The 20,302-nt window shown below is 35.8% G+C and overlaps 1 pseudogene; it reads right to left on the bottom strand.

Annotated features, from left to right (window-relative positions):
• Positions 1–1,565: 1,565 nt before the first annotated feature.
• LOC102528660 (poly(A) polymerase alpha-like) lies at positions 1,566–14,006 on the bottom strand (annotated as a pseudogene).
• Between the last annotated feature and the right edge of the window lie 6,296 nt (positions 14,007–20,302).

Genomic DNA, 20,302 nt, shown 5'->3' with positions numbered 1-20,302 from the left:
ACAAGACAAAAATAAGATACTTACTAGGCTCTACAGGATTCATTTGCTGAACATGTAAAATGTTGATTTGTTTTAGAAAAATTTAGGTTTACCATTTTCAAACTAATTAGCCTGTTTTTTAAAAGCTATTTGGGAAATGTCACTAGAAGAATTCCCTAAATGAAAAACATAATTATGACCAAGTTATGAAGGATTTACTATTTAGTATTTAATCTTATTTTTTATTTTAAGTTACTTTTCTCTCCAAAGAGTGTGTCTTAAAGATTGTGAACAATTAGCATGTTTAAAATTTTTTTCATGTTTTAAAAATTTGCTCTTTTCTTTGTTTATGATGGAAAATATTTTCTATTTGATACATGCTAATTTAGCCAAATAACAAGACACTCCAATGAAAAGAGAAATCTTAGAATAAATACCCATTCTCTTCCTCCACAAAATGTAAATATTGTATTTCTGTAATTTAAAAACAAAGCATTTTAAATTTACAAATTGGAACATAAAAGTACATAGAAGAGAGATGATGTTCCACTTTCCACTCCCAGCCTCTTTTCCTGATACCTAGCTTTCTGGCCATTTTGGTGCAGCTAAGGGCTTCAGGGGAAAATAATGGTTAGCAGGAGTGGAGACGGGGAGAAAGAGCAGGTCAGGGAGCTGTTAGAATAAGGAAAAGGGCTAATTCCACAAAAATTTTAAATGGACAATAACTCCAAGAGAAAATGCTGCCTCTCCCTTATGATTAGAGAAAGCCAAACACTTTATCTGGCCTCCTGAAAGCGAAGGTAGGAAAAGAGACATTCCAGATCCAGGGTGACATGACAAGAAGGAGTTGAGGGTTCCCGCTGCCCTGCTTAAGTGGGAGGGAGGATGGGGACCTGAACTCCCCTGGTGATGTGGCCATCACTTGTCGGGAGTCTACCTGGGCCCAAATCCCAGTATTTTGTATTCTCTTAGCAATGATTCCTTTTGCAGAGGAGGAAAAACTTCTGGTCAAGAAATGTGGGAAAAGCAATGGTCCCGAACGCTGTAAGTTTGTGTTCCAACTGAAGCAGCCTTCGGTAACTCTGGCAGGGAGATGGCTGGTGACTGAGGGCAGAACCTTCAAAAAGTGCCTGCTTTTTGGTCATCCTTTCCTCACCTGAAGTCCATTTTGGGTGATCCTGGGGTCACCAGTATATGAATATGGGTACTCGAGTATATGCTGGAAAGCTTTCCACTCACCCCCTACTCCCGATGGTCCATGCCCATTTGGGTGCAAAACATTTTGGAAGTAAGGGTGTGGACACGAATCACAGGAGAAGGAAACAAAGAGACATGGAGAGTAAAATTTTGATTTTAAATAGTCATCCTTCTTCCACCACTGTGTGTATTTAAAAAGAGGAGGAATACCAAAGGCTGAGGATGGCTATGGAGAAAGACGTTGGATAAAGAGGGACAAAGCTGGGATATATGGTGCTGGGAGACGCTGCGCGGGTCCAGGAAGGGCTGAGCGGCCGCGGATCAGCACTGAGTTCTTTCTGCAGCTGTCCCCGCTTCCCCAAACCCCAACCATCTGCAGGATCTGATGGTCATCGGGTCAGGGCCACGAACCTAGCGGCGAGAATGAGGCGGCGGAGGAGCAGACGGCAAGGATAGGCGCAGTCGATGCAAGGAACAGTGTTTTGGGGGCGGGAAAGGAGCTCAGTCTGAGGTTCGCCTTCAGATTCTCCCTTTCGGTGCCTGAATAGAACTGGAGAAGGATCTACGTACAGGAAAAAATGGTGAGCTTTAAAGAAGACAAGAGAGAGAAGCAAGAGTGGGGGAGGGGAGCTGTGGCTGGCGGCCCTAGAGGGCGCACGAGTCCTTTCAGGTGGGTAAAATAGAATTTCAAAAACCGTTGATATCTGAATCTTGAAAGGTGCGTAGTAGGGCCTCTGTCCTCGGTGCTGATCTTTCCCTCGAACATTCAGCCCTTTCACTTGCCTTTTGTCTTCTAGGAGTAATGGAGTCCAAAGTGGGATAAGCAGGGGGAAAAAATCTCAACATGGAAAATGCCCCCCAGGAATAAAAAAGAAAGGAAAAAGAAGGAGGGGAATTGGCCTCTGTGCTGAATAGAGAGAAAATCTCACCTTGTGGGATGGAATGAAAACCAGAAGCCTGAAGGCACTGCTGGAGGGGACTGGGCTCTACTTTCCCAGAATTTTAGGCTTGTTGATACGGAAAGGTTCAACGAAGAGATGAGAAAGTTAAACTGCGGGCAATGAAGTTAAGGTACAGTCCATCTGGCCTTAGTAGGATCACCCTTATCATTACTACCATGATGAATTTTCCTTATGCCTTGAAAACTGAGGTTTCTTTTGAGGTTAATACTTTTCAACCCTGCTTTCTGTTTCTTTGCCTTTTCTTGATGTGATTTTACTCATTCAGTTGTTTTAAAACTTTCAGTATCGCCAGCATCTATTTGAATATAGCATTCTGACCAAAATCAACATGTTTTTCATTATAAGCAGAGGTATTTCCCCTATTTGAATACAAAGATATTCATTATACATTTTGAAAGTAAAAAAAAAAAGTTAGAAAGCAATGTATAAATTTATTGTTGCTTCATTTTAAAGCATATATATTTATATATTACATATATTAACAATGAGTCTTAAAGTATACATACTAAAATCTGGATGTTTATCTTTAGATGTCATTTTTGTAAATGATTTAATTTCTTTCTTTTTGATAGCTGTATTTTCCCCCAAATTTGTATTTATTACTTTTACCATTAAATGTAATCAAAGTGTCTTTAAATAAAAACTGCCTTTTAAAAAAGTGTCTTCAATTAAACTTGTTTAAAGAACAAAAATGCATTTCAAGTTATTTTTTAGAATTTATTGTTTATCAGTATAACCCTAGTATTCATTACCCTGACATTACTTTAAAGGGTCACCCTTGTCATCTGTCAAAAGGGAATATTATTTACCTCCCAGGGCTGCTGAGTGGATCAGATGAGGTACTGTATGTGTGAACTTCGTTAGCTGGGACTTTACCCCAGACTCCTGCCCTTTCAGAACCCCAAACACCATTGATATTCAAGGAGGGCTGAGGGATATCTAACCTGTGCCCAGGAAAAATTTCAGGCATCTAAGAAGTAAGTGCTACCGTCCTCTGAATGCTGCCATGTCATCTAGACACTACTGTTACTTCTCTTTTGTCTTTTTCCTTATGTTGACAGAGGTTGATGTGTTGGAGTCCTCAAGATGACAAAGCCTTTCTAATTTCTATGAAATCATTATCACACTTATGAAGGTGGGTACTACATAAATGTGCCTCAGGAAATAACATCTTAACCAAGGTTTTAGTAAAAACAGGCCTCTTTTATTTTACTTATAGGTCCTCAGCTCTACAGGGACTCAGACATGATTCCTTTTGGGTGGAGAGTGCTGAATCTAGACATGAATAAGAGATTTCATTAATAAAATAAATGATAAAAAATAAAATGATGACTTGAACAGTTAGAGTCAGCCACTTATTATATTAACTATAATAAAGATTATGTTGTTTTCCTACTAGTAAAAATTTATAGGAATAATCTTCAGATGGTGAAAACATTGGCTTTTTCTGCCTGCTGTGTTATTTCCGGAGACGACTTCTCTCTCAGGACACTCCACAGTCTCTCATAGAAAAAATTCTTGGCAGACCTACTCACTAGGGCAACAGACACACATGAAGTGTAAAAATTACACAGATATTCACCTTCTTTGATCAAAACTGAGTAACATTCCCCAAATTTGATCTTATCCCTACATGAAAGAGTTTAAAGTATTTTGTAAGATAAAAAAATTCCTAACAGTGTTAGCAATTACTCCTCTGCAGAACTGTTCTAGTCTCATAGTACATACAGTTTCTTTATTAACCTTATACTCTTGATGTCTATTACAATGTTTGACATATTATAAATATTGAATAAATGTTCAATATGGCCATTCTGACTCTGTGGGGATCCTCAAGTCCTTTCCCTAGTTCTACTCCTGGCTGAAGAACAGCAGGTAAGTCATTTCATTTCTCTAGAGGCAAAGACTTGCATATCCCAAGGACCCCAGTAGAGGACAGATGGCATGCAAAATTAAAACATGAATAAAATTTAGTGAGATTTTCAAAAGTGTGTCACACAGACTGCCTGCTTTAGAATCTCCTATTGTAGAAGAAAAAACTTGACCCCATATTGGATCTATTACTTTAGGTTTACCTTTGTGCCTGTTGCCTGTTCTTAGTCATGCTGGCTCTGTACCTTTGTAAAGGAATGTTACTGATAGCCTGGAATATACATAATAGCCCTTTATCAAGGTTCTGCCTCCCAGGCTTGACCTTTAAAAGTATAACACTTTTCATTTATATAGAGATAAAAAGTTGCAGAACAGAGTTGGTCTTGTTGGAGGTTTACAGGAACGTTGTGACCAGATCTACCTGGACAGCTACAAGAACAAAGGACTATCACACCCCCTCCAGGGTCTGGTGCACACCAAGAAGCTTGCAACAACCAGTCACACTCTTTCCCCTTTTAGGATAAAAGCCTGAAGTCTAACTCTGGTAAAAGAGTTCTTTGGGACACTAGTCCACCATCTTCTTGGTCGGCTGGTTTTCTCAATAAAGTCGCTATTCTTTGCCCCAACATCTCATCTCTTGATGTATTGGCCTGTCCTGTGGTGAGCAGTAGGAGCTTGGACTCAGTAACACTCTCTCTTGTTGACAATGTAGGCTTTGGTCTCCTTCCCTGGATTACATGAATCAAGCACACTTCCAACTGGGTCCTAAAACATATATTATTAACATGCTCCCCTGAGAGATTCTGATGTGTGCTAACACTGGAGAGCCACTGGTAGTACAGTGGAAACAATTATATTGAGTACTGCCTTAGTGCATTCAGGCTGCAATAACAAAAATACCATAGACTGGATGGCTTAATTCACAGAAATTTATTTTTCCCTGGTCTGGAGGCAGGAAGTCCAAGATCAAGGTGCCGGCAGATTTGGTTTTTGGAGGGGGCGTGCTTCCTGATTCATAGACTGCAATCTCCCTGGGCCCTCAGATTGTGGAAGAAGCAAGGAAGATTTCTAGGGCCCCTTTTACAATGGCACTAATCCAATTCATGAGGGCTTCACCCTCAGGAATTAATCCTCTTTCAAAGGCCCAACCTCCAATTGCCACCACAGTAGGGATTAGGTTTCAAAATATGAATTTCAAGGGACACAAGCATTCAGTCTGTAGTAAGTACAAATAGGCCTAGAAAAAGACTACAAGGAAATACAACAAAATATCAGGGATCCTAGCAATGCATATATTGCATGACCTAAACTGTCTTATTCTATGTCAGGATCGATTTTTTAAAATTGTTCAACATTTCTCATATTGGGATACATCATAAAATAAGTGTGAAAATTTTATGTGATTTTTTATTTTTTCTCGAAGGTGTTACTGAATTAATGGTGTATGTTGCTGAAGCTATTATCTAATAATCAAGAAAGTAAGGTGTATGAATAGATATGGGAATGTGCATACACAAACAGAAAAAGACAGAAAGGAATTCAACACCAGTGACATTTGGGAATGGATGTGTGATAAAAGGTAATTTTTCTATTGGTATTTGTGTCAATGTCAGATTTTTATATATTTTTGTACAGTTTCAATTGTATTGCCATTAAAACAATTCTGAATATATATATATATCTCATCATGTTAATTTGGAACACGCAGTAAATAATGTTAATGTAATAATATTCATAACATATTTTTAGGGTGTACCTTATTTGAGTCAGTGTTCTAAACTATTTACAGGTACTAATCGATCCATTCCTCAGGAGAAATCTGTGAGGGCTATACTATCAACGTATCCACTTCACATAGGAGGAAATTGAGGCACATAGAAGTTAAGTAAATTTCTTGAAGTTGTAAAGCTAGTAAGTTGTAAAACCAGCATATAACCCAAACCCCAGAGTCAGTGCTCTCAGCCTCCGAACAAGACAAATAATAAATTCTCTAAAGCAGTGATTGGAACAACTGGAGACAGCCACCTATTTTCTTAAATATGATTTTGAAATAATGTTTTTTTAAACATTTTTTATTGAGTCATTGTACAATGTTATGTCAAATTCCAGTGTAGAGCACAATTTTTCAGTTATACATGAACATACATACATTCATTGTCACATTCTCTTTCACTATGAGCCACCGCAAGATCCTGTAAATACTTCCCAGTGCTACACAGTACAATCTTGTTTATCTATTCTACATTTGAAATCCCAGTCTGTCCCTTTCCATCCCTCCCGCCCCCTTGGCAACCACAAGTTTGTATTCTATGTCTATGATTCTGTTTCTGTTTTGTATTTATGTCTTTTTTTTTTAAGATTCCACATATGAGTGATCTCATATGGTATTTTTCTTTCTCTTTCTGGCTTACTTCACTTAGAATGACATTCTCCGGGGACATCTATGTTGCTGCAAATGGCATTATGTTGTCATTTTTATGGCTGAATAGTATTCCATTGTATTAATATACCACCTCTTTTTTATCCAGTCATCTGTTGATGGACATTTAGGCTGTTTCCATGTCTTGGCTATTGTAAATAGTGCTGCTATGAACATTGGGGTGCAGGTGTCATTTTGAAGTAGGGTTCCTTCTGGATATATGCCCTGGAGCGGGATTCCTGGGTCATACAGTAAGTCTATTCCTAGTCTTTTGAGGACTCTCCATACTGTTTTCCACAGTGGTTGCACCAAACTGCATTCCCACCAGCAGTGAAGGAGGGTTCCCTTTTCTCCACAGCCTCTCCAGCATTTGTCATTTGTGGACATTCTGACTGGTGTGAGGTGATACCTCAATGTAGTTTTGATTTGCATTTCTCTGATAATTAGTGATTGAGCATTTTTTCATGTGCCTAAATATGTTGTTTTTTTGAAAATATTTTAGTAGTGGCAAATTCCAGTCCTGTTGTTTCTTCTAAAGGGAATCATGTTCTCCCTTACATTGAATAAAACTGGGCATCATGGAGGTAATCAGGCAATTAATGTTGGGAACCAAAAAGGAAAAAAAAGTAAAAGGAAAAAAAAATGGAGTCCCTAACATTGAGTACTTGAGAGATCATCATAATTATCCCAAGTTATAAGGAAGATGAAATTAGGAGGGAGCAGAAACTATCGGGAAGTAGAAGCAAGGACACAGAAAAGCCATCTGGTAGAAATTTGACACCTGTCAGCAAAGGGAGAAGATAGACATTTGTTGTATGAATGCATGTTTCATGGGAGAGAAATGTGCCAAATAGATTTCTTCAATCTTTTTGATTCATACACATTTTCAAAAACAAATAGGTATTGTGGGATAAATAATACCTCTTAAACTTGTTTTTTAAAATAATGACAGATTCATTTTTCTCTTTTAACAAGACTTGGATGGCTATTGAAGAAAATTAAAAAGTAGAGTAAAGGGCCACCTTGTGAACAAAGCCAGCATTGCAGCTTAAACATCACTGAGCAGGAAAGCCTAGGACAAAGAAACAGGGTTACTCTCGACTAATGGTGGAACAAATTTTGGACCTGTTGAGATTGAGGTACCCTTGGGACATTTAGGAGGGGAGTTCCACTAGAGAGTTGGATTAAAGTCTGTAGAGCCAAAGAGTATTTTGGGCTAGACATGTGGAACTGGGTGTCCTTATCACTAAGACTGTAGTGACAACTGCAGAAGTGAATGGCTCAGTTAAGGAGAGCACGGAGACTGAGAAGAGAGAAGACTCGCAATATTTAGGGAAGCAATATAGCTCAGGCTCTAAGAGTCCAGGTGCTGGAACCTGTCAGTTCTAGTTGGGTCTAAATCTCCATTCTGTCCCTCAGTATTTCAAGTAAAAATAAAACTATAAGATAATTGTATAAGATTCACATTGAATATAAGAACAGAGAAAGAGTGAGCCTAAGAGAATGTCGAAAGTTATACTATGAAAGTTGTATCTATAAGAATACTGGTATTGCTTTTTAAATATCAAATAAGGTGGAATTCAAGGCAATGGGCATTTATATAGGTAAAGAGGGACATTAATAAAGAAAAAAACTCAATTTACCAGGATGGTATCAGAATTCTTTATTTATATGCAGCTAAAGACACTAAGCAAAAAATAAAAATCAGAATAATGGGACAAGTAGAAAAATGCATAATTATGGTGAGAAAGAATAATGTGAGTTTCTTGGTAACTAATAGTACAATCAGAAAAATATCAGTAAAGACATCAAAATTTTACCCATGATAGCAAACTCCTTTCTGAAACTAATGTGAACTACAGTCTCTCCTCAGCCATGCATATACCTTGAAGAAATGAAAATATCCACCTCCGCCCACATACGTGCACATAATTTTGAACACAAGTTTATGGAGTCGACAAGTTTCCTCTATTAAGAACTCCTGTTCTAATTTAGTCAATAGGAACATAGAACAAGAGGATCAAATAGAAAACAAATAGTAACATAAACAAACATATGTCAATAATTAGAGTGGATGTAAACAGACTGAACACTTCAAATTAGACTAGATAAAAATAATAAATTATATGCCTCTTAGACATACCTTAAATGTAAGGACACAGAAAGATGGAAAAAATAGTGCATTTGTGCCTTAACCAAAGAGAAGCTGATGCAGCTATGAAAATATCCAACAAAGTAGGCCTTAAGGCAAGAAATATTACTAGAGATAAAGAGATATTTTTTATAATGATAAAATGGCCAAGCTAATATTAAGGCACTAAAATTCTAAATCTGTATGCTTCTAATAACATTGCTTTAACATATATACAAAAAATATCAGAATAAAAGAAGAAATAGAGAAATCTAAAATCATTGTGGGACATGCAAATATACCTCTACAAAACATTGATAGAAGAATCAGAAAAAATATTAGTAGAATTACTGAAGATTTAAGCAACAAAACTAACAAATTTGACCTAATTTACATATATAGACTAATACAACCTACAATTGCAGAGTATAAATTCTTTTCTAGGGAAATGGGACATTTGCTAAAATTTGACCTTCTACCGTATCCATTAACCAAATATCAACAAATTTCAAATTATTGAAATAATTCAGAATATGTTCTCTGATGACAGATGAATAAAGCTAATAATTAATAAATGGATAACAACAAGAAAATCTCAAAGTGTTTGGAAATTAATCAGTATAATTCTCATGGGTAAAAACAGAAATGACAATCAAATTTAGCACTATTTTTAATTGAGTGATAATGAAAACACAGCATACGAAAACTTGTGGGAAGCAGCTACCTGTGCTTAGTAATAAATTCTATGTTTCTAAATGCATACATTAGGAAAGAAGAAAGGCTGAAAAATATCAATGATCCAAGTTTGCTTGTCAATACATTTTGGAGAAAAAACCAACATAAATCCTAGGACACAATTCTAAGGGCAAGAAATAATTAAGAATAGAAATTAATCAAAGAGAAAGTAAGTATACAAAAGGAAGAAACAGACAAAATTTGATTCTATGTACATACTAATAAAATCAAAACCCTCTAAAAAATTGATTAAGAAAAAAAGAGAGAAAACACAAAATAAATGTCAGGGATGAAAGAGAGAACAGTACATATTCTACAGATTTTAAAAAGATAATAAAAGGATAATATGAGCAACTTCATATCATCAAATTTAAGAATTTAGATTAAATGTATGGATTTATTAAAAGACACAGCTTACCAAACAGGAAAAAAGAGAAACTAGAAAATCTGAACAGTCTCATATCTACAAAATGACTTGAATTGCAATTTAAAATGTGACATAATGTCCACTTTGGGGATGACAGAAGAAGGATCTATGAAGACCCACTTGAGAGCAAAACAAGCAAAACAGAAAAAAAAAACCCTAATAAAAACATTTAATGTCTCTAGAAATTGTCCTAAGGGAAAACAGCAAATGAAGAAATATTAACTCAAGAAAAATCTACTAAAACTTGGCAAAAATAGCAAGAGTTTATGGTATTTGAACAAAGACCTTCTTCCTCCTTCCTTTCCACCCCTATCTCAGCTTAAAATAAACTCTGTTCTGGACAGACCTGGCCAAGAAGACAGGGTTCCCTTTCCCATCAGCTCCCAGTCAAAAAATATGATATCTCACTGGGAGGGCATGCCCCAGCATTTCTCATTCCCTCTAAATTAGAGTTGAAAAGGCTAAGTTCTTGGTGACTATAGCCAAGAGGTCATGGATTCCCTTCTTTTAACCAGTCACTACATATAGGGCAAAGGCTCTACCCAACAGTGGCAGACCAAGAACATACGGGCCCTGATTGCCCTTATCCCAGCTTGCTCTTAGAGCAGAGGTTCTACCTCAGGAGAAGCAAGCCAAAAAACCCAGAGGCTACTGCCCTACCTAGCATAAGCAGCTCAGAGTCTTTGCGCTGGGAAAGAAGCAGTCCTTAAAAACAGAGGGCTCCTAAGCTCTCCCCAAAAGAACTGACCATTTCAAGCACAGTCTGGTGAAGATCAAGCTTAAAGACATACTAGAAAGCAAAATGCTTCCCTTCATTAAGAACAATAAGTTAAACCATAGGTCAGCTAGTACACGGAGAAAATCAGGGAACGAGTCAGTAAAGAAGAATTTGCTGGGGGTCAGAATAAACTTCAAAGACTGGCCTCAAAAGCTACTCCTGACTGAATTTAATAAGATCAGACTGTTGAGCATATAATGCCCCAAGGCTTTGTTGAAAACAACAGAGCAATCAGTCTATAATTAGCAGAGCTTAAAAGTCCAAATGTAATACCAAATGAAGCAGACAGTTTAACAAGGAGATCAGAGAAAGAGATAGTCAAAAAGAGTGTTGGTAAAAACCACTTGTAATCCCAGGATGCCTGTGCATGTGCCCAAGTTTGCACCATTTGAAGAGTGATACCAAACGTTTCACACAGCGGAGGAGATAGGCTTCACTAACATAGCCTAGCCCAGTCACAAAACAAATGAGGAAACAACAACCAAAACAAGGAGTAAGGAAAAGAGGGAAGTGAATCAGCATCCAAAGATGCTAAAATTTATTACCTAAACCATACAGATTTCAACAAAAAGTATAAAATATACTGTCAAAGAAAAATTACAATGGACAGAGTTAAATATCAAAGGAAGACTTTTTCCTTGAGATTGAACTCAACTCTGAACACAACAGTGATAGCAGGGTATTTATAATCAGCAGGCAGGGAAAGGGAGTCATTAGATTAAAAATTACCAAAAGCAAATTGATAAGGTATTTAGAGTGATGAGCAGAGGAAATTAATTGAATTTCAAGTGTGGGAGGATTCTTGCTAAACTGTCTTTGCAGGATTTTTGCTAGAACTGGGCTCAACAGGATTCTTTACTAAAAACTGTTCTTGACAGCCCAAGGACAGGGCCAAGTCAAGAAGACCACTCAAAGGAGTTGATTAAAATTTGGTCAAGAAGGGAGTCCTTGTCAATGCAAAGAAACAGGAACATGAGACCCATGCACAGGAAAGAGGCCCCCAAAATGTATAAGGCATACATAAATAAATGGTAGAAGTTCTTCCTTATCAGTAATTACTTGAAAAGTAAATGCATTAAACTCTCTAATCAAAAGACATATTGCCAGGATGGATAAAAACCATGCTCTAACTATACATGCTGTCTATAAGAGACTCACTTTAGATTTAAAGACACATATAGATTGAAAGAATGGTAAAACATATTTCATGCAAATAGTAACCCAAAGAGAGCTGTATATTTATAGGATTATTAAACAAAATAGACTCTAAGTTTAAAAGAGTCACAAGAGACAAGGAAGGACTTTATACATTGATAAAAAGTTAAATTCATCAATAAAACAATTATAAGCATATATATATGGAACAATAGAGCCCCAGAATATATGAAGCAAACATGACAGAATTGAAGGGAGAAATAGGCAGTTCTAAACTACTACTTGGAGACTTCAACACCCCAATTTCAGTAATGGATATCACATCTAGACAAAAGATCATTAAAGACAGAAGTCTTAAGCAACACTATAAACCAACTAGGCCTAACAAACGTATAAAACATGCCACATAACAACAGCAGAATAAACGTTCTTCTTAAGTGCACATGGAAACTTCTTCAGGATAGAACATCATTTAGGCCACAAAACAAGTCTCAATACATTTGAAAAGATTAGGATAATACAAAGTATCTCCTCTGACCACAATTCAATGGCTTAATATTCAGAACACAAAAGGAAACCCTACAACTCAACAAGAAGACAAGCAAATTAAGAATGGTGAGATGACTTGAATCTCCAAAGAAGATATACTTTGGAAACTTTGGAGACTGACCAATAAGCATATGAAAAGGTGTTCAACATCATTTATCATAACAAAATGCAAAGTAAAAGCATGAGATACCACTTCACATCCAGTAGAATATCTATAATCAAGGGAAAAAATGGAAAATAGCAAGTCTTGGCAAGGATGTGGAGAATTGGAACACTTGAGCATTGCTGGTGGGAATGCAACATAGTAAAGCTGCTATGGAAAACACTTTGGCAGTTCTTCAAAAAGTTAAACGGAATTACCATGTGACTCAGCAAGTTCATTTTTAGGTATATCCCTAAGAAAATTGAAAACAGGAACACAAACATACACTTGTTCATGAATGTCCATTGCAGCATTATTCAAATAGGTAAAAGGTGGAAAAAATTCAAGTTCCCATCAACAGAAGAATGTATAAACAAAATGTAGTCTACACATACAATTGAATAGCATTCATTCATAAAATGAAGTTCTGAAGCATGCTGACAGCATGGATGAATTAAAAAAAAATTCTAAAAGCAGTAAGCCAGACACAAAAGGACAATATCGTATGTATGATTCCATGGATATAAAATATCTAAAACAGGCAAATTAACAGAGACGTATAGGAGACTGGAGGTTACCAGGGACTAGGGAGAGGGAGGGTAAAGGGAAGTTATTGCTTACTGGGTACAGAGTTTCTGCTTGAGTTGACGAAATAGTTTTATTATTCTTTTATTCTTTATTTTTATTTATTTTTTATGCAGATGATTTTTGTTACTGCACAGTGTGAATTTGTAGGGGAAAAAAATAATATACTAACCCTTGGGTCCCATACAGGCAAATTAAGATTACATTCTTTAGGCTGTTTCAGTAGGACTGGATTTGGCCATTCCCATTTAGAAAATACTAAGAAAATTTATGTACAACAGTTGATGCTATTGCATTTAAATAAAGCTGGCAAGTTCTTGCTACTAACATAGCCTAGGAAACAACACGGAAGAAACCTAATATATTGGAATAGATGTGGCGTTTGGCCCACAGTTTGATAGCTCTCAGGATTAACTTGAAGTTGTCGATGTTTGGTACTAGATGTAAAATTTCATCGGTTACTCAGCAACTGTTAAGACTTAGGCATCTAATATCTAAAATTTTAAGCAGACTGTCATCTCGTAAGTCCAAGCCTTCTGGAATAGTCTGCAGTGCTAATCATGCAAACAAAATATCCATTTCTATCCCGTCAAAACATAATTTGGTAAATGGTACAAATGCCTCTTCAACAGCTCTTAAATCCTTTACTTCTTTCTGTAATTTCAACTTGTCATAGAACGAGGTGAAAAAGTCACTTCGATCAACATATCTTGGTGCAACACACAATGCATCAATATTGGCACCTTTTGAATGTACTCCTAATCTATAAGATCCAAATGTAAAAAAATTCCACCAACAATTTCAATTACAGATTGTGGAAGATTCTTGCTTTCACTGATTTCTGGTATCCGCTCTTTTACCAGGTTATTTAATTTCCCCAATTTAAAATCCTGCGCCGCAGTTCCTCTTCCTCTTCAAAAACCCCAAAGAGCTTCAGAGTCTCAATTAGTTTCCGTGTAAGCAGGCAGTCAGGCTCCTAGGGGGCTGCTAAGCTGATGGGAGAGATAATGTCATAGCGCTTCTGTGGCGATTATGTTGGTTGTGATCCCTGCGTCACCATAACTGGAAACATCATCTCCTGCGCCGGCACTGCCCAGTCACTCCCCCAACCCCGCCCATCCGCCGCTGCCGCCGCCCTGGGCTTCATCTACTGAGGCGGGAGGGAGGCCTCAGCTCTGGGTCCAACCCCGCTCCCGCACTCGCTCACCCTGCTTTAAGCGCTTCTCCTCCTACCGAAGAAATAGTTTTAGAAATAGGAGTGATAGTTGCGCAATATTGTAAATGTAATCAGTGCCACTGATTTGTACACTTAAGAATGGTGTAAATGGGAAGTTTTATTTTATAAATGTTTTACCAAAATAAAACCCACAAAATACAGACGATCTAAAAATCTGTTGTTACTATGTTGCTTCTTTCAGTATTCAACCTGTTGACTGAATTTTTATTTGTACTCACTTTTGGCCATTACTTCTCTTAGTTGCTATACTCAATTTGTGCTATTTCTTAGAGAAGATTTAAGTAAGCAGTGAATGTCTGTTTTAAAGGAGAATAGAGTAAGATTTTACTTGAAACAAAAATCAATTATATTTCAATACAGTATCAGTGAGAACACTGAAAATAAAACTAAGAAAAATCCATTTAAATTAGCATCAAAAGGTGGGGAGGGTACAGCTCAGTGGTAGAGCATGTACTTAGCATGCAGAAGGTCCTGGGTTCAATCCTCACTACCTCCATTAAGTAAGTAAATAAATAAATAAACCTAATTACCCCCCAAAATTAAAAAAATAAAAATAGCATCAAAAAACTACACCTACTATCAACATTCATGGAAAAAAAGAATAAAATATGTTGGAATAAATTTGGCAAAAGAAGTGCAAACTCATATTCTGAAAACTACATAATATTTTTGAAAGAAATTTCAATACAATCTTTATCAAAATCCTGCTACCATTTTGCATAAATTGATAAACTGATCCTAAAATTCATATGGAAATTAAAGGGATCCCCAAAAACCAAAACAGTCTTGAAAAAGAGCAAAGTAGGAGATCTCACACGTCGTGATTTCAAAATTCTCTGCAAAGCTACAGTCATCAGTGTAATACCAGCGTAAGGACAGACACAGAGATCAGTGGAACAGAATTGAAGACTCAGACATAAACCCATACATCTATAGTCAATTGATTTTAGATAAGAGTGTCAAGCCCATTCAAAGGGGGAAAATTGTCTTTTTAACAAGCGATTCTTGGAGAACAGATATCCAGAAGAATGAGATTGGACCCTTACATCACACCATATGTAAAATTTAGCTCAGAATAGACCAAAGACTTAAATATAAAAGCTGAAACAACAAAACTCTTAGAAGAAAACATAGGTGTAAATCTTTGTGACCTTGGACTAGGCAATGGTTCTTTAGATACAATCTCTAAAGCACAAGCAACAAATGAAAAGATAAGGCAAGCAGGACATCAACAAAATTAAAAACTTTTGTGCTTCAAAGGCAATCAGAATGTGAATAAGCAACCCTCTCATTTATAATAAAAAAAACCTCCTTATCAACTAAAAACAGTAGGTAACTTCTTTAATATGATAAAGAGAATCTTAAATAATAATAACAATTAATAAATCTTCAACAACCTTGATACTTTAATGGTACAAAATGGAGGGTTTTTCACTTGATGGAGTGGTGGAGACAGAGATTCCTTTCATCACTTCTATTTTAAAAAATGTATTGTAAGTCGTAGCCTACACAAAAAGATAAGAAAAAAAATTGAAAAGGAAGAAATAAAGCTGTTAATTATTTGCAGGCAACATGATTGTTATATACAAATTCCAAAAGAATTTGCAGGCATACTGTAAGTATTAATAAGTAAATTTAGCAAGTAGCTGGGTACAATATCACTATTCAACATTGAATCATATTTGTATGTATCATTAACAAACTATTAGAAAAAGAAATAAAAATATACCATTTACAATTGTGTAAGAGACTATCAAATACTTGGGAGTAATTCTAACAAAGATGTGTGATACCTCTACACAGTGAACTACAAAATATTAACGAGAGTACTTAATGAATACTTACATAAAAGAATACATAAATGCATTAACAGCCAAGAGATGACAAGCTCTTCAAATTGTTGTATAGATTCAATACAATCCCAATGGAAATCACAATATTTACAAAAAGAGCTTTAGCTTTATTAAAAATAAAAAAATACTCAAAGAAAACTTTGATCTTTATTCCTAATCTATTTTTCCTCTCCCATCACAAGTAGCTGATTTTGTCCATATTTCCACAATTTGAATTTTTGAAAACAAAAATTTTATTTCACCAGCTTATCTCCAAACACACTTACAAAAAAATTAGTCATTTTTATGTCTATTTTATTCATTAAAAAATCTTATATTTCCTTGAACCAAAAATGTCTTTAATTGTAAGATATATCACTTAATTTCAATATTCTTTTCAGGAAAAACAATTCCATGTAAACATCCACTGTAAAATACATTCCAATTTCAGAAATGTTAAAATATGAAAAACCTATGAGTCTTAGCACTCGTAAACATAAATTAATTAGATTTATTCTCTGAATACAATGTTCAAGTAACGGTGAATATTTTGATTTGTTTCTTTGTATCCTTTCCGTGTACTATTATAATCAACGTTTTGACATACTATACCCACAGAGTTTCACAGCACTTAATTGCTCCTTCCATTCTTTTTCTTGTTTCTGGGACAAAAGTGAACTAGTACCTCAGAGACTTTATGGGACTAGAACTATGTCAACATAATTCAGTTGTTCGTTATGGGAAGGTTATGTCACCAGTGGATGCCAGTCACCAATTTTCCCTCACTCTATCCCTGCCCTCTTATTTCACGCACATCGCACATGTTTGTCTTTGCCAATCTGAGAGGTCAAAAGTGTTCCTTCCTCCTTATAACATTCATTTCCCTGTCTCTATTTACCCGAGAAGGGCTATAATTTCTCTTAGGGCTACTGGCCATTGGCACATCTTCTCTGACATATTTTCTCTTTTTTCCCTTCGCGCCCCAGGCAGCGATCTCCTACGTCTACTTGTTTTCTCAACATTCACTGATATTCCTTTTATCTGTGTTTTAAACATGCGTAAAATTAATACAGAACATGGTGTCAAGATGGAATGAATAGAATTTAAGGAGGGATTTTTCTTTTTAATATTTTTTTCTTTCTTTCCCTTTTCCCCATCAACTTCTCTTATTCTGATAATCAGAAAATTTAATAAAGATATTTTATTTGATGAAAGAAAACACTCGAGGTAGGAAAAAATGCATTTCCTAAAGAAAATTGTTGGTTTCAATAGAAATACAACTTTACCTTTCATGCAATAATTTGTACCAAGTACAAAGTGTGTCTGATTGGCTATGTACATAATAAAAGCTTTGGGTGTTTAAAATAGATGCTTCTGATGTGGAATATGAGTATACTGTCCTCCTCACTCACACTTTCCCTTAGATCATTGGGCCTTTCAACCATCTTCCAATTCAAGGAGCCACAAGTGACCCCCCCAGAGTTTACCATTCTCTGATTATCAGGAAAGCTCTGTACTACGGCTTCTATCCCCTGCCAGTCTGCCTGTTCTCTGCCTTAATTCACAGAGCCCAGGTAGAAGCTGCCCTAGACTTCATCTACTGTATCCCACCTGGATTATGAGGTGCAATCTGCTGCACCTTTCACCCTCAAATTACCATTTCTAGAGCCCTAAGAGGAGCTTTGGCTTATTGCAGTGTTGCTTCCTACCAGACCATTCTCCCCAGTGGCTTCTGAACCAGACAGATCAGTTTCCAAGGAACTCTCACCTTCTGACCAGATTGATTAACCTAGACTGCATATTCTCACTGGAGAAGTCTGTAGACTACCTAAAATTGCATCCAAGTTGCCTCTGAGTGTGTGTGTGTGTCCGCACATATGTTACAAGCAGGGTTATATGTACTTTTGTAGGGAGGTCATTCTAGCCAAAGTTTTATGTAGATATGGGGTCCACAGAAGTTATATAACATACTTATGCTCACACAGCTAAATGAAGAGTCAGATCTGGGATTTATATCCAGGTTGTCTGACTACATAGCATGTGGTCCTAGACATTGAGTTCTATTGCTTCCCAAATGTTATTTTCCTAAGATCCCGTTATAAGATACTTTCACTTTTCTGTCTACAATATGTCAAATAGTCCCACCTGGATATACCATAGACATCTCAAACCCAATCTATCCAAATATGATCTTGCCATCTTCCCTTTGCCTTGATAACTTCTTTTTTGGAGGAGGATGGTTTAATTTATTTACTTTATTTATTTTTCGAGGAGATACTGGGATTGAACCCAGGACTTTTGTGCACACTAAGCATACGCTCTACCACTTGAGCTATACCTTTCCCCATCTTATAACTTTGCTTTACCCTGTTCCTCCTCTTCTAGTGAACCCTATCTCAGTGATTGGAGCCAACATACTATCAAACTTGACACCTTCTCTCTCATTCTATGCAATTAATCAATCCAGAAGTCCTGGAGACTAACTTTTTGGGGGAGTATAATTCCATTTGTGTATGCTTTTTTTAAAAGCTAAAAACTTTTTTTTAAAGAACAGTTTTAGGTTCACAGCAAAATTCAGAGGAATTTGTTTTCTGTCTTTATGTATTTACATATTTTGACATTTCATATAAATGGAATCATCATACAATATGTGACCATTTGTGTTTTGATTCTTTTACTTGGCACAATGTTTTCAAGGCTCATCCATATTGTAAAATGTATCAATACTTTAGTCCTTTTTAGGGCTGAATAATAGTTTATTTTGTAGATATACTACATTTCATTTATTAGTTCATCAATTGATAGACATTTGGATTGTTTCCAACTTAGCTTTTGTGAATAGTGTTGCCATGAACATTTGTGTACAACTGTTTGTTTAAATACCTATTTTAAATACTTCGGGGTTACATTCCTAAGAGTGGAATTATCGGATCATACAGTAATTCTATCTTTCACTTTTTGAAGAACTGCCAAACTTTTTTCTGCAGGGGCTGTGCCATTTTATATTCTCACCAGCAATCTATAAGGGTTACAATTTCTTCATGTCCTTGACAATGCTTGTTATTTTCAGTTTTATGGTTTAGAGCCATCCTAATGAGTGTAAGGGGTATCTCATTGTGGTATTGATTTGCATTTCCCTAATGACTAATAGTGTTGACATATTTACCAATTGTATATCTTTTTTGGAGAAAAGTTAATTAAAGTCCTTTGTTAATTTTAAAATCAGAGTGTCTGTCTTTTTGTTATTGACTTGTAGGAGTTCTTTATGTAGTCTAGATATTAGACCCTTATCAGATATAAGATTTATAAATATTTCTTCCATTCTGAAGGTTTCCTTTTCACATTCTTTATAGTGTCGTTTGATGCACAAATGTTTTTAATTTTGATGAAGTCCAATTTATCTATTTTATTTTGCTCATGCTTTTGGTATCATTTTTATGAATCCATTGCCAAATATAAGATCATGAAGATTTGCTTCTATGTTTTGTCGCCAAATTTTTATGGTTTCAACTGCTGTATTTAGGTCTTTAATCCATTTTGAGTTTTTTTTTTTAATATAATGTGAGGTAGGGGTCTAACGTCTTTCTTGTGCATGTGAATACCCAGTTGTCTCATCACCATTTGTTGAAGAATCTATTTTTCCTCCCATTGAATGGACTTGTCATCCTTGTCAAAAATCAGTTGAGCATATATTTCTACATTCTCAATTCTATTCCTTTTATCTATATATCTAGCCTTGTGCCACTATTATATTATTTTGATTACTATAAATTTGTAGGGTTTGGAAATAAGAAAGAGTGAATTTTTTTACTTTATTTTTTCCTAAAGTTTTCTTTTCTTAAAATGTATTTGGGATTTCTTGAATTTCTTTATGAATTTACTATTAGCTTTTCCATTTCTGAAAAAATAGACTGCTCTTGTTTTGATAGGAATTGTATTGAATCTATAGATAACTTTGGGAATTATTGCCACCTTAATATTTTTCTCTAATTCATGAACATGGAGTATCTTTCCATTTATTTAGATCTTATTTAATCAATTTCCTTAGTTTTGTAATTTTCAGTGTATAAGTCTTGAGCTTCCTTGGTTAAATTTATTCCTAAGTATTCTGGGGTTTTTTCATGTTTTTGTATGTAGAACTGTTTTCTTAATTTCATTTTTGGATTGTTCATTGCTACTGTATAAAAATACAACAGAATTTGGATGGCTGATCTTGTATCTTGCAATTTGCCAAGTACATTTATTAGCTCTAGTAGCCTTCTCGTATATTCTTTGGAATTTTCTATACATAGTGTCATGCCA

Source organism: Vicugna pacos, chromosome X (assembly GCF_048564905.1).
Source record: "Vicugna pacos chromosome X, VicPac4, whole genome shotgun sequence".
Taxonomy (NCBI): Eukaryota; Metazoa; Chordata; class Mammalia; order Artiodactyla; family Camelidae; genus Vicugna; species Vicugna pacos.
This window is presented reverse-complemented; position numbering and strand designations above follow the sequence as displayed.